The sequence below is a fragment of the Dama dama genome, chromosome 30 (assembly GCF_033118175.1).
Source record: "Dama dama isolate Ldn47 chromosome 30, ASM3311817v1, whole genome shotgun sequence".
In the NCBI taxonomy this organism is placed as follows: Eukaryota; Metazoa; Chordata; class Mammalia; order Artiodactyla; family Cervidae; genus Dama; species Dama dama.
Window position 1 is genome coordinate 50,996,805 of NC_083710.1, and position 15,135 is coordinate 51,011,939.

Here is a 15,135-nt window from a genome sequence, read left to right on the forward strand (position 1 = left end):
CTCCTGAGCAATCTGGCCAACGCGGTTATCTGGGGACATGACTGCTCTCAGTGGATTTTCCGTCTGGCGGTCCTTTGTCAGGAAACCTAACCACCCCACCAGCAGCTTTTGGGTCCCACAGATGGGGGTTTCAATCTACTCTCTCTTGCTGTGACAATGGGGAGGTTACTTAACACTTGCATCTTCAGTTATGGGTAAGTTACTTTGCAGTCAAACAATCAGAAGGCATAGACTGATAACTCTGGGGTATAATCACCATCGGTAGACTAGAAACACATGGGAGAGAGCTCTACCTAGGCTGATGTGGCTAAAGGATTGAAACGCACAAAGAATTGTAAAGGGTAATGATTTGTATGTTTTGTTGCAATACTGCTCCCAAAAGTGCATCACTTAGATATTTAAAGGCTATTTTAAGGTACAGTGTCCTTTTATCAGTCACACAAAATTTCATTAAAAGGTAAAGCACTCTACCACCCCCGGAAATTAGGTACTAAGCACTTATTATTTATAAACAGTTATTATTTATATTATGTATAAACTACTGTTGTCCATGGGGTCGCAAAGAGTTGGGCATGACTTAGCAGTTAAATAACAATAAACAACTGTTTGTCTACTGGGACAGAATCCTAGATATCTCAGTAGTGTGAAGTTTAAATGTCTTCTTCAGGGACTTAAGAATTAGGGCAAGTCCTGAAGAATCATCAGGTTGGTCTGAGTGTTGAAACCCACAGTAAAAAACAGTCCGAAGAAGTATGTAATTTGACCACATCCCTCAGTCAACTTGTAAAGACAGTAAAATATGCAAAGGCTTTGTTGGGAAGAGATACTGTATCCATTGTCCAAATGAGTTCCCGGGGGACAGGGACAATAGTTGACCCAGGTGTGCTTTTTCCTGGCTCTCATTCAGAATGGAAGCCCTGTCCCCAGGTAACCCCACAAGAACTGAGCTCTTTTCTGCCCCCCTTCATCCAGTAGTTAACCACACACTGCGTGGCCCTATGTGGAGTTTGGTGAAAAGGCCTAAGGCAGGGAGCAGAGCTACTGGCTGACACCAACATGTGTGGGTGCTCAGTCGCGTCCAGTTCTTTGCAATCCCATGGACTATAGCCCATCAGGTTCCTCTGTCCATGGGATTTCCCAGGCAAAAATACTGCAGTGGGTTGCCATTTCCTTCTCCAGAGGATCTTCCTGACCCAGGGATTTAACCCGTGTCTCTGGTGTCTCCTGCTTTGGTAGGCAGATTCTTTATACAACTGAGCCACATGACTTTTAGATCTCAAGAGACAGAGCTGCAATCCCCTGAAAGAGGGCATGGCAACCCACTCCAGTATCCTTTCTTGGAGAATCCCAGGGACAGAGGAGCCTGGCAGGCTACAGTCCACAGGATCACAAAAGAGTCGGACACGACTTTAGTGACTAAGCACGCACACGTACAGAGTTGCAAAGTGAGTTTTGTTAAATCCATTTTACAGGTGATAAAACTGAGGATGAATGTAGTAAAATAACTTGCCTGAAGCCAGTAAATAGATGTGTTTGGTTCCAAATTCAGTGTTGTTCACTGTGCTCCAAATTCTTTTTCCCATCAAAACTCTGTCACATCCTCAGATAATGCTGATTCTACCTCCTTAGATACTTTCCGATTATTCAACTCCTATTAAATCTATTAAGTCGCCTATCACAATATATCATACAGATTTTGTCTAGATGCTTTTCCCCTTTACCACTTTCTGAATACATAGAGATTAAGAGTCACATATCTATTTCTGTATCCTCAGAGCTTAGAGTATGTGTCAAATAGTGTTTGAATAAATTAATAAAACTGCAACATAAACACAGACATGCTCACACAGAGGTGTGTACAGAGGCAACTACTAGGCCCTGTAAATGAGATGTACAAGTCACGCCTACATGGGAAAACTAGACTGAACCAGACTCAGCAGTTTCTTTTCAACTGTTAAATGAATGTGAACCATATAGGTTCTTTTGGGATCCAGCGGCACTTTCCCAGAACCGCGTGTATAGTACAGCTCGGTTAACTCTAGAAATACTGGTGCACTACCTGGGATCCACAGAAAGCTCCAGGTTACTCCAAAAGGGCTCCTGTCAAGTAGAATGCCTAAGGACCAGCTTAATCCAAAACCTCACTTCTGACTCATTCTGGATGTTCTCTAGAGACAAAAATCTGCATTTACAGGTATTAACTGATCAGAAATTAACAGAATTTTTTTTTTTTTTTAAAGTCAGCAAAACCCATAACTTAAGAAGATTGGCAGTCCACTATACAGGCTATCCAGGCTTCCCAAGTGGCTTTGTGATACAGAATCCGTCTGTGATGTAGGAGATGTGGGTTTGATCCCTGGGTCAGGAAGATCCCCTGGAGGAGGAAATGGCAACACAATCCAGGGTTCCTGCCTTGAAAATTCCAGGGACAGAGAAACCTGGTGGGCTACAGTTCATAGGGTTGGAAAGAGTTGGCTATGACTAAGCATGCATGCACATACAGTATATCCATGGCAACTGCTAAAATACTTTTGGTGACATGTCATCGCTACAAGCTTTTGAAGTTTACATCATGAACATAGGTTCTACTAAGCTGAACTTGATAAAAATCTTATCTTCAAAAGCACATTCATTTTTGGGGCACTGAGCTCTGCTCACTGAGTCTCTTTCACCAACAGGCATCTCCTAGATATCTCTTGTTGTGTATGGAACCAGCTACAATGAGTACAGGTCTAAGAAGAAAAGAATAAAAAAATTTAATTGAGGAAAAGCACTGCTTAGTTGTGTGCTGGGAGGACATGTGTATCTTGCTGGGAAAGTGCAGTATGTGTATGACCAGGGTTAGAAAAGCTGCCATACTCTTCACCTTGCTATTGCAGTTAAAGTGAGAGGAAGGGGCCCCAGACCTGGGATGGGCCTAGAAGTAAGGAGAGGTAATAGAAGGAGACAGGCTTTGGTTTCAGAGCAAGAAGGATGCTAGAGGCTGGCATGGCCACCATGGGGACAGTCTGTTGTCTCAGGGGCTCTCTGAATTTCCTTGTACACCCAATTTAGGCACTTATTTTCTCCAGTTTCTTCCTCCAGATTATAACAGACATACTCTTACTTTCAATTTGACTGTTTAATAATGGTACTTGTGCCCTTTCCACTTGAAAATCTATAGGAGGTGTGAGAAACTCTGGTCCCCCGGCCAAATCCAGTCAGTGGCCTGTTTTGTGCAACTTGCAAGCTAAGAACAATTTTCACACTTTTACATCATTGAAGGAAACAAAAAACAAAAAACACCAAAGAGGGCTATTTCATGGCATGTGAAAACCATATGAGATTCAAATTTTAGTATTCATGAATAAGCTTTTATTGGAACACCGTCTCACTCACTTGTTTGCATATTGTTTATGGCTGTTTTTCAGTAACAGTGAAATTGAGCATTGCAATAAGAAGGTATGACCTGCAATATCTAAAACGTTTACTACAGGAAGTTTGCTGACCCTTGATGTAAGTGAAGCCTCAGCTTGGGGCAGGCTTTCTGATATGTTAAGTTAATCAGGTTACATAACATACATTGCTAGTCTGGGATGGGTAGGTGAGGGAATATTTTGGTGATAAAATAATCACTTACTCTCAACTCAGGATCCTTGATTAAAATTCTAACAGTCCTCTCAGTAATGAACACACATGAGATTTCATGTCTATTGCTTTAAACTGAAGGTTCTGGTTCACGAAATGAGTGGTTCTCTAAAAAGCCTCACCCAATTCCATCAGGGTTTTAAAAGTCTTCAGGATCTCTTCTGCTCATTATAAAAGCACAATAATGAGTAAATCTTCCCTATGAGGATGAGTGGGGTCAGGAACATCTCTGTATATTTTAGCTGGTAACCAAAATAGCACTGATTCTACAGTGATGGAGCCCTACCCAACTCTTATCACCATTCAATACTGTTGTGCTACCATGACCACCATGCATGATGAGGAACTATCATTCTACTGAGTCTGGAAAGGAGGACACACACACAGGGAAGGATCAGAAAACAGGAGCTCAGATGTTTGGCATCATTTCTCAGGTGGACATTTTAAAAGAGAAGCAGAGAAAGCAACAACTACGGCAAGGATTTCTGTGGGCCCACTAATATGAAGCAGGAAACTTAGTGCAAAACCTGGGAAGTATTCTGTGAGGTGGAATCAGGTACAATAATGATCATGAAAGACAAGGCCACCAAAATATTTAAGAGGCAGATATAACCCTACTTCATGAATAAAACCAATGAAAATAATATATAAGCTTATAAGTTATTAGGGGGTAAGTGGTTAATGCATGCGTGCTCACTCGTGTCATGTCCCACTCTTTGTAACCCCAGAGACTATAGCCTGGCAGGCTCCTAGACAAGAATACTGGAGTGGGCTGCCATTTCCTCCTCCAGGGGCTCTTCTGGACCCAGGGATCAAACCCGCATCTCCTATATTGACAGGTGGATTCTTTACCACTGAGAAGAATATAAAGTGGTGAATGAATGCATAAAAAAAATAATGTAAATATTCTCATCTGGGGTGGGGAGGGTCAGGAAGAACCTGTATCAGAAAATAGTAAACAATTATGTGAGCAGTAGATGAGTTTTCCTTGAAACTTTCCTTACAAAAATGTATATTTTCTTTTTAATATTCAGAATTATTTCTTGTACAGTATTTCTTATACCCAATTCCTCATTAATAAAACAAGAGTTTGGGTATTCTACCTCCACACTTTGAAAAAAGAAGAGGGGAGAAGAAGAAAATAAGATCTTCAAATCTCTCTTCACAACTAGAGGCTGAGCTCTGGGTGTGAAGGGAACAAGACGGCTGCTTGGACCAGGTAGAGAGTAGGCTTCTGCTCCTTGCTCAAGACCGACCTAGGTTTCTGTCGTATCTGCTGAGTGCCCAGCATTTCATTAAAAAATAAAGATCAATCAATGCTCTCTTAGGACTAGTTAAGTTTTAAAAATGGATACAAAAATGATGCACAGTGGCTACAACTTTGTATTGAAACTGCATATTATAGTGTATGCTTGTGTGTTGAAGCAATTTAAGGGGTACAATCTTATAAAAAAATTACAGTAAGAAAAACTAACTTCACAATGTGAGTAAAAACTAATTGAGATGATAATAAGTTTGTAAGATATACTGTAATATGTATAAATGAGTCCTGAAAAGATATAATGGAGAGAATCCTTCATCCATCTGCCCTTCTTTCCTTTAAATCTTACTGGAAAATAGAACGCTCACTCTAATGTGGTGGGGACAGAAGAGGAGATGAATTTTCCATGAACAGTTTCCGATGGAAAGGGTTGATTTGGACAATAATAGGAGCTGGACATCTATCTCCCAGGATCTGTGCTTCTCTGATACACAGCTGCTCTGCAGCAACCTGAATGGTGGTGACAGTAAACAGAATTTCCAGCAATTTCTTCAGGAATGGTGAATTGTCCTTAAACTCATCTGAATCGGAATTCTGCAAATGTGTTATTCAAAACTGTTTTTCCTAGAAACAGGCTAAAAATAAAATAGCATGCCTATCTTTTTTTTTTTTTTTTGGTCTAACCCACAAATACACTTAAAATCCTCAGGAGCAAAGTCTTTGAAAATGTATTTAAATATTTTTTCAAAATAATCAGAAGTTTTGCTTCCACCATCAGATCACCTTTGATTTTTACTTCCTGTAATAATCCTATGGAGTAATAAAATGATAGAAAATGGTGTGTTATATATCTTCATCAATAAGTCTTAGTGATTTTTCTTTTTTAAGTGCAGACATCAAGTTGCTAATGTATAAGAAAAATCAAAGAAACAAGATGGGTAACACTGCTCTCACCCTGGGGTGCAGTTATTATTTTAGGCTTTCGATTCTGAAGTGAAGGTCTGTAAGTCCCATGACAAATCCATAAGCCATTTCTACCTTTTGACCATTTTTCAGCATAACCTGTCCTCTTTCAGTTCTTTGTAAAAACTGATCTAAATTATGAAAATCTCTGAAAAAGGAAAATGTTAACCAAAACTAATAACAAGCCTTCCAATTTCTTTAAAGGGTCCTGAAGAAATTAAAAAGAGCACATACCAAAAAAGAGGGTTTGTTAATTTTTCTTTGAGAACACTCTTAATTCCACATTGGGGGTTCAAGTTAATACAATTTTTATATCCACGATGGCCTCCGTATGTGTGTTTATACATGTATATTCACAAGCATTATTTAAATAATATTCTAATTAAGTATCCTGGGAAAATGAGAACTCTCATCAGGGTTTTTTTATTGGAACAGTCAACAAACTAACTTATTATGAGAACTGCTGTCTCTTTCAATTTTGGTTAAAGAAAAGGCTTAAGAGTCACTCAGTGCATTTCCATGACATTTACCCAGCAGAAGGCATAATACAGTCTAAAGAAAACACCAGGTATTGAATGGATTCCCCAAACCCATGAAACAAAAATAACTTTTTCGGGTACCTCCCATTTCACCATCTGAAATGCTGAAAGGTAAATGTGTCCTGAGACAAAAGACAGGTGCCTTTTCATATTAAAATGACGTGTGAGCAACACCAGAAAAGCAATGTGCAGTTTGCCAAAGCTCCCGGTCAAACAAAACACCCATGTCCTCACATCAGCTTTTCTCTATTATTTTCTTAAGCAATCAAAAAAAAAAACAAAAACAAAACAAACATCTTCTGCAACAGGAAACATAGGCATTTTCTTCAGTGCTGAAGTGCATTTCTGAAATGTGTCTCTGTTTAACTTTTATAAAGTCAGGGGGCCCCAGACACTGACAAATGAGCTTCATTACACTCAAGACTCAACATACTTGCTGTGACAATTGGTTTCACTTGAGGAATGGTATTTGCATATGAGGGGAAAAAACACCAGAATCAAGATTCCTATCTTGTCTTCTGGTTTCTGTCACATTAGTTCATAAGAGTTCACACAATTATAGATCTGGAAGGAAATCAGGGACTTTGAAAATGAGGAAACAGAAACCTAGAGCTGAGATTACAGGCCCTTGACTTGTCCAGGGGTAGACAAGGCAGCCTGCCTTCTTGCTGGTGTTAAAGAGGCAGAAAATAGCACAGGCTTTAAATGCATGGGCTTCCCTCGTGGCTCAGATGGTAAAGAATCTGCCTGCAATGCAGGAGACTCAGGTTTGATCCCTGGGTCAGGAAGATACCCTGGAGAAGGGAACAGCTACCCATTCCAGTATTCTTGCTGAAGAATTCCATGGAATTTCAGAGGAACCTGGAGGGCTACAGTCCACGGGGTCACAAAGAGTTGGACATGACTGAATGACTAACACCTGGAATGCATGGTCAAGCGGAATGCATGATACAATGAGGCTCAGTCATCAATCTGTGACTGGATCCCAGGCTAGAGAGTGAATCTTTCTGAAACTCCATCCCCACCCAACCCCACCCTGTGGGTCTATAAGATGGGAATACTCTTCCAGTTGTGAAGCTTAGAAACACACATGCCACATGCCCAGCAAATGAGAGGTGCTCAGTAAAGGAGACTGAATTCTACAGTTATGAAATTCAAGGTTTTTCTGTTTCTGCCAAGAAATAAAAATAACATGAAGCTAAAAATAAATGCCATTTGTTATTTTTCAGGAAGGAATTAAGATTTGCAGGTAAATGGATGCCAATCCTGATACTGATTTTTCCTAATATTATAAGTATAAAACTTCTTTATAGGCCAAGCAGACCAATCTATTCTATAATTTGTTTGATTCATTTGGTCTTGTCAATTCAGACAAGTGATCAGTATTTTAGCATCCTCCCCAAGAACTGTCTGGACTGAATTAATTGACTTTCTTTTTCATTATGTGTAAACAAGTGGGTCTCTTCTTTCTTTTCCATACAATTCGATAATGAATTTCTTTGATAAGTATAATCTTTGCTACAGTAGATAGTATTTTCCATGTATCCCACTTGGTCCTAAGAGCTGTATGGATCTGAACTTATTTATCTCATGAAGTTGCTATAAGCAACCCCTCTTCACCCAGAGTTAGGATGTGGCAGGTGGAGGTGGGATTTGAACCCAGGATCTGACACCCAAGGTCACAGTCTTAACCATTTCCCTATAATGCTTCTCAACCTTAAATCAGTGCTTTCATAAACCAGAATATCCAGTCAGACCTGGCTAAGCAGACTGAGAGAATACCAATTACTACTGATAGGAGAAATAATATGTTAACCCACAAGAGCCTAGCTCCCTGCGTCTAGAAATAAAATAAAAGGGAAGTAAAAAATATCCTATAATGAAATGGCAACCCACTCCAGTATTCTTGCCTGGAGAATCCCATGGACGGAGGAGCCTGGTGGGCTACCGCCCATGGGGTCACAAAGAGTCGGACATGACTGAGCGACTTCACTCACTCACTCAGTGAAAACAACAGTTCAAGGTCTAAGGGTAATTCTTTATTTGGCTGTTCTGAGTTTATATTTCCAGGTGCTATGTCTGTCCGACCCTTTGCGATCCTTTGGACCACAGCCAGTCAAGCTCCTCTGTCCGTGGGATTCTCCAGGCAAGAATAGTGGAGTGAGCATGCCAGGACCTCCTCCAGGGGATCTTCCCAACCCAGGGATCAAACCCATGTCTCTTATGTCTCCTGCATTGGCAGGAGGGTTGATTACCACTAGCGCCACCTGGGAAGCCCATATTTCCAGGGAGTAAGAGTATTGATTTTCCTGTTCCTGGCTGTCTTGCCCTCAGCTTCTTCTCACACACCTTCTTTTACCTGTCACATAAATGTTCACTGAGATTCAGGCTTTGACTCCTCACCTGCAGAGGTTCTCCTTGGTACCCATGGCTGCTCCCACAACTTCTAAGGCAAAGATTCCCAAGTGTTACATCTCAGTCTCTCTCCCAAGCACCATGGCAGGGGAGACATTTCCAGTTGGCAGCCAGAAAGCAACTTCCACGTGACCAAGGTGTTATTCAGCATCTACCACTTAGACAAGGCCTGTTCCTCCTTCTGTTTTAGTATCTGGAAACAAGACAACCCTACCTCCTCAGGTATCAAGTCATACATCTCTCCAGCTGGAGAGATTTCTTGGACTCTTTCCTATCTGTTATTCTCTACCTGCCCCAACCCGATTATCATTGTATCTGTCAGTTCTGCCTTCAAAACACCCTCTCCAGTTTATCTCCACGAAGATGGTCTCCCTCTTTTTAGAGTCTCCCCACCTTTCAATGGGCTTCCCAGATGGCTCAGTAGTAAAGAATCTGCCTGCCCATGCAGTAGCCTCTGGGGCCATGGGCTCAATCCCTGGATCAGGAAGATCCTCTGGAGGAGGGCACCCAACTCACTCCAGTATTCTTGCCTGGAGAATCCCACGGACAGAGGAGCCTGGTGGTCCAAGGGGTTGCAAAGAGTCAGGCATGACTGAGCATGCACGCACAACCTTTCATGAGTACCAACTTCTACTGGCCTGTTTCCCTGTCTCATGTCCTGCTTCCTCCAGTTGAGTGTCTGTATTGTAAGGAAAACTTTCTGAAACAGTGTGATCATGCTACTCCTTGGCACCCTGGGCACGCCTGTGATTAAACCCCCCTCACACCGCATCCCATGGTGACAAGAGATTTCCTGCCTGTCCATCACCCTCAGTAGTGCAGTACTGAGGGTGCCTTTTCTATACTCTTCTGCTCTGTGCTAACAGACGCTTGTTGATTAAATGAAGGAAACAGCTTGATTTCAAATGCCTCCTATTCTGTTGAAGTTTAACATACAAGAGTCAATTGAAGAGCAATCCTCTTTGTGAAACAAAGAGCTTACTGCTTGCATTTTACCCCTTCTACAACCCTTTCCCATTTCAATTAAGTAGAATATATATTTTGTTTGCTTTTTAAATATTTACTTGTTTATGTGGCTGTGACAGATCTGAGTTGTAGTGCACAGGCTCTGTAGTTTGTAGCAAGCAGGCTTAATTGCCCCCTCAGCCTGCGAGATCTTAGTTCCCTGACCAGGGACTGAATCTGTGTCCACTGCGGTACAGAGTGCATTCCTAATCTCTGGACCACCAGGGAAATCCCTAGACTATATATTTTTGAAAGGGAAAATAATAGGAGACTTTATTTTCAGTGTCATTTAAAGGTCTAGTCTACAAATAAATATCTCATTTTTAAAATTTTTTAAATTTAGTAACATGATATGTGATGTTAAAATTAGTAACATGATCTGTGATTGAGTCTATTTTTTTCTAATGAGCATCAATTATTTTAATCTTTAAGCAATGTATTTACTTTACAATTCTTTTTATTCTTAGTGATGAAAGGCTTTTATTGAATTTATCTTAAGCCTTATACATAAATAATATATTATTATGAACTATATTTTATTATATATTTATCAATTATTTATTTTGATTGATTTTATTAATTATTTATTTAAATATTTATTTGTTATTAATAATAAATCATTAATTTATTAATATATTTATAAATAAATATATTTATTTATAAATTATAAATAAATTATATAATACTTTAATAAACTCTTTAATGGTAACTATATTTTCTACAAAAATACAGTTCCTTAATAATTCCACTAAAGCCACACATTTTCTATTAGTAGTAGTTAATTTTGTCATTCAGCAAAATTAAGCCAGGAGGCATAATCTAGTTACTCAGCAGGACATGAGAAAGAACAAGGACTGAGGATACTAGTACCCCACTCCTTACAACACAGTTTTGAAAGCTGAATGGACAAAATAAACCCAAAAGCAGAGGGAGGAAAATGAGGAGCATGGTGATAAGATCCCACAGTATTTTTAACTTTCCACGGTCACTGACGATCTGTGTGCTAATAAAAACAAGAAACAAACTCACTTAGCAAGCAGCTTATTCAACTGAGGTAATAATTGATAGACTGTCTTAGAAGTCTTTACCTTTCTAAATATATGAAAAAGATGACTTTAGTTTTTAAATAAGGTAACACTTTAAAATCAAAATTGAATCAAATGTGAACAGCATTCATACTTATATTCAGACAACTGTAAATCTTAGGTTCACTGTGTTTCTAGGTAGTAACTTTCTAGAACAGATTAAAATAACTCCTTCATAAATGGAAATAAGTAAATACTTTCAAAACATTTTGTTACTGATCTGATTTTTCAGCTTCCTTTTTAAGAGCTGACCCTTTCCTGCAGGTTCCCATGGGTAGGTGATGGTTGCCACAGCCTTGCAGTTGGGACCAAAGACCCCTTCAGGGCTGCTACAGCAACCTGCATCAAGCTCGCTCAGGGCTTTCCCATCAAGTGTTCCCTGATGCCACTCTAATTTCAGAAAGTGAACAGGAACTGAAGAGCCTCTTGATGAGGGTGGAAGAGGACAGCGAAAAAGCTGGCTTAAAACTCAACATTAAAAAACTAAAATCATGGCATGGTGGCTCAGTGGTAAAGAATCTGCTTGCAATGCAGGAGACGTGGTTTCGATCCCTGGGTTAGGAAGATACCCTGGGAAGAGAAAATGGCAACCCACTCCAGTATTCTTGCCTGGGAAATCCTATGGACTGAGGAGCCTGGTGGGCTACAGTCCATGGGGTCGCAAGAGTTGGACACCACTGAGCGACTAAATCATCTCTATCAAGATCATGGTATCTGATCCCATCACCTCATGGCAAACAGATGGGGAAAAAGTGGAAGCAGTAACAGATTCTACTTTCAATGTGTTTATAAGTAGTAACTCTCTAGGACAGATTAAAACAACTCCTTCATACATGAAAACAAGCAAATATTTTTATAATATTTATGTTACTGATCCAGATCTCTGCAGATATGGCTCCACTACCAATTTCAAACCCCTTGCTGTCTTCATCTTTAAGGTGAACCCATTACTATTCAGAGAGCTATGTGCAGAGCAAGCACTCAAGAGTTGCTCTTTTCATTTAATTATTAATGCTGCTGGTCCTTGTCTTCTCACGGGCTTTCTAACAACTTCAGAGACTTTAGTTGACGGTAAAGAAAGACTGGAAATCCCCTGTCGGTCCAGTGGTTAGAACTCCATGCTTCCACTGCAGGGCGCCTGGATTTCAATCCTTGGTCAGGGAACTAAGATCCTGCAAGCTGTGAAGCTTGGCCAAAAAAAAAGAGGCAAGTTCACATTAACGATGAAAAACTTTAAAAATAGACCATTTCAGGACTTCTCTAGTGGTACCATAGTTAAGAATCCATGTGCCAATGCAAAGGACATGGGTTCGATTCCTGATACAGGAGGATTCTACATGCTGTGGGGCAACTAAGCCCGTGCCCCACAGCTACTGGGCCTGGGTGCTCGAGAGCCCAGGCTCCGCAATGACAGAAGCTACCACGATGAGAGGCCTGCACGCTACAACTAGAGGAAGCACATGTAGCAACGAAGACCCACTGCAGCCGTAAATAAATAAATAGAAATTTTAAAAACTGGCCATTTAACATCCCCTGCTATCTTAACACTTCCAAGTACCTTAATGACCAACTCTAAGCAGGTAGGGACCACTGGCTAGACCTGTGTGGCCCCACTGGGAGAGACTGGGAGGTTATTGGCACACTTGTCGGAGATAGGCATAATGAAAACAACACAAACTAGAAAAAACTAGTTCTAGAAAAGTAGAATAACAGGTTCTAGAGAAACTAAAGTCTGCCTTTCAGCTTGCCTCCTTGTCTACTCCATGACAGCAAAGAGCGCCCTAACCCAGGATTCCCTAGCCTCTAGGATCTTGTGCCTGATGATCTGATGTGAAGCTGATGTAACATCCACAGAAATAAAGTGCATAATAAATGTGATGGGCTTGAATCATCCTGAAACCAACCCTCCCCCGGTCCGTGGGAAAATTGTCTTCCACAAAACAGGTCTCTAGTGCCCCAAAAGTTGGGGACTGCTCCTCTGACTTTTCAAAGGACTTACAGATGTGATTAAATTATGGAAAGCACTAGCAGAGCTCTGAGCCTGGGGCCCGGCAGGGCCTCAGGAGATATTGGCTCTCTCTCATCACTGGTCTCCGTGTTTGCTTTCAGCATTCCTTCCTCCTAATGATGCACCCCAGATGTCCTCCAAGTCTCCCCGAACCCTGCCCTCATGTCCAAGCAGATGCCATGCCCTGCTTTCTCGACTGCTCCACCGTTTCCCACATGGCCCCTCTCTGCCCACTGCGCTGCTGTGACAGGGACGCGTGCAAGTGCTCCAGGATCAGAGACGACGGATTTCTACTTGCCGAGCGAAGAAGGGTGGTCAGGGAGTTTGACAGACAAGGAGACACTGAGGCAGTTTTCAAAAATAAACAGAGGTTTACCAACTCGAGAAGAAAAAAATGGAGGCACTCAGGCAGGCCATTTCAGGAAGAGGGCAAGAATGTGCAGTGAGCTCCGTACAGTTGGGCATGTTCGGAGATTGGTTCGTTTGCTAGTTTTACCCCAACAACTTTTTTTATTAACAATTTATTATATAAATTTTAAATTAGTAGAATCCGGAGTGAACAGTTGATTAATGATAAGAATACTCTAAATTATACAAACATTTTTGCCTTGAACCTACTGTTCACATTAATAACATATATAGGTATCAATATCAATATAAGACATACATAATTTCAGTTCAACAAATAATGATTGGGCCCCTACCTATAATATGTTAGTCCCTGCATTTACTGGGGCTTCCCTGGTGGCTCAGATGGTAAAGAAGCAGGAATGTGGAAGAGTTGGGTTCGATTCCTGGGTTGGAAAGAGCCCCTGGAGAAGGGAACGGCTACCCACTCCAGTATTCCAGCCTGGAGAATTCCATGGACAGAAGAGCCTGGCAGGCTACAGTCCATGGGGTCGCAAAGAGTTGGACATGACTGAGTGACTTTCACTTTCACTGCATTGACTGGGCATGTGGTGGCATTAGTGGTAAAGAACCCACGTGTCAATGCAGGAAACATAACAGATGCAGGTTTAATTCCTGGGTCAGAAAGATCCCCTGGAGGAGGGCATAGCAACCCACTCCAGTATTCTTGCTTGGGAAACACTACGGACAGAGGAGCCTGATAGGCTACAGTCCATGGGGTCACAAAGAGTCAGACACGACTGAAGTGACTTAGCATGCACACACATGGTAATTATGCCACAACTTGCTATATTTATGTTCACAGTTAAAAAAAAAACAGAAAACCTGTGATTCACTGAGTTAAGTAGCTTGTTTAAGCTCACCAACCAGTTAGGGGCCAAAGATAAACTTCTGCTTACTGACTTCAAATTTAGTGCTATTTCTATGATAGTTTCCTATTTCTTTGCAGTTACCAACATGGTGCATACTTGCAAGCTCTTTGCTAAGATACGCAAACAACTTATTCGGAGAGGATTTTTTTCTTGAAAAATGTCACTCTGTCCTTAAGTGATTCATTATCCTGGCATCATTAAGCCTTATGCTTTATCTAACAATGAATTTAGACAGAGGGTCTGACGAGCTTTACATGGAATGAGTTATTTAAATAATGGAGATAGATGTGAACACATAAGCAGCACCCCACCGCCTGAAGGTAAGACCTAGCAACCCCAAGGCTAGTGAACAAAAGGCCGTCAAGATGCACTGCTGGCGCACAGCTCATGATTTTCTGTGTAGGATATTATCAAGTCACTTCAAAATCTCACCCAATAAAATAAGATGCCAAATTGGAAGCAAGAAACAGAGGAAGAGCAATAAGAAAGGGCGAGGCGAGTAAAAAGTGAAAGCGCATGGAATGTACAAGCACTTCAGATCATAGTGCGTGCATGTGTGTGTAGTCATTTTTGTTGTTTCTGTTGTTCAGGACTCTTTGCGACCCCACTGACTGCAACATACCAGGCTTCCCTGTCCTTCACTATCTGCAGTATACTACATGCACTGTCATTATGCAGTGTTAGGTCGCTTCAGCGTCCGACTCTTTGCGACCCCATGGACTATAGCCCACCAGGCTCCTCTGTCCATGGGGATTCTCCAGGCAAGAATACTGGAGTGGGTTGCCATGCCCTCCTCCAGGGGATCTTCCCCAGGGCCTGAACCTGTGTCTCTTATGTCTCCTGCATTAGCAGGTGGGTTCTTTACTACTAGTACCCTCTGGGAGCCAGTCCATCGGTCATTGAAAAAAGGTGAAAGTGAAAGTAAGTGTAAGTCACTCAGTCGTGTCTGACT

The 15,135-nt window shown here is 41.2% G+C and overlaps 1 protein-coding gene across 9 annotated transcripts in view; it reads right to left on the bottom strand.

The window, feature by feature from the left end:
• Positions 1–15,135, bottom strand: part of KLF12 (KLF transcription factor 12) — a 657,687-nt gene that overhangs the window by 9,752 nt on the left and 632,800 nt on the right. The window lies entirely within an intron of this gene.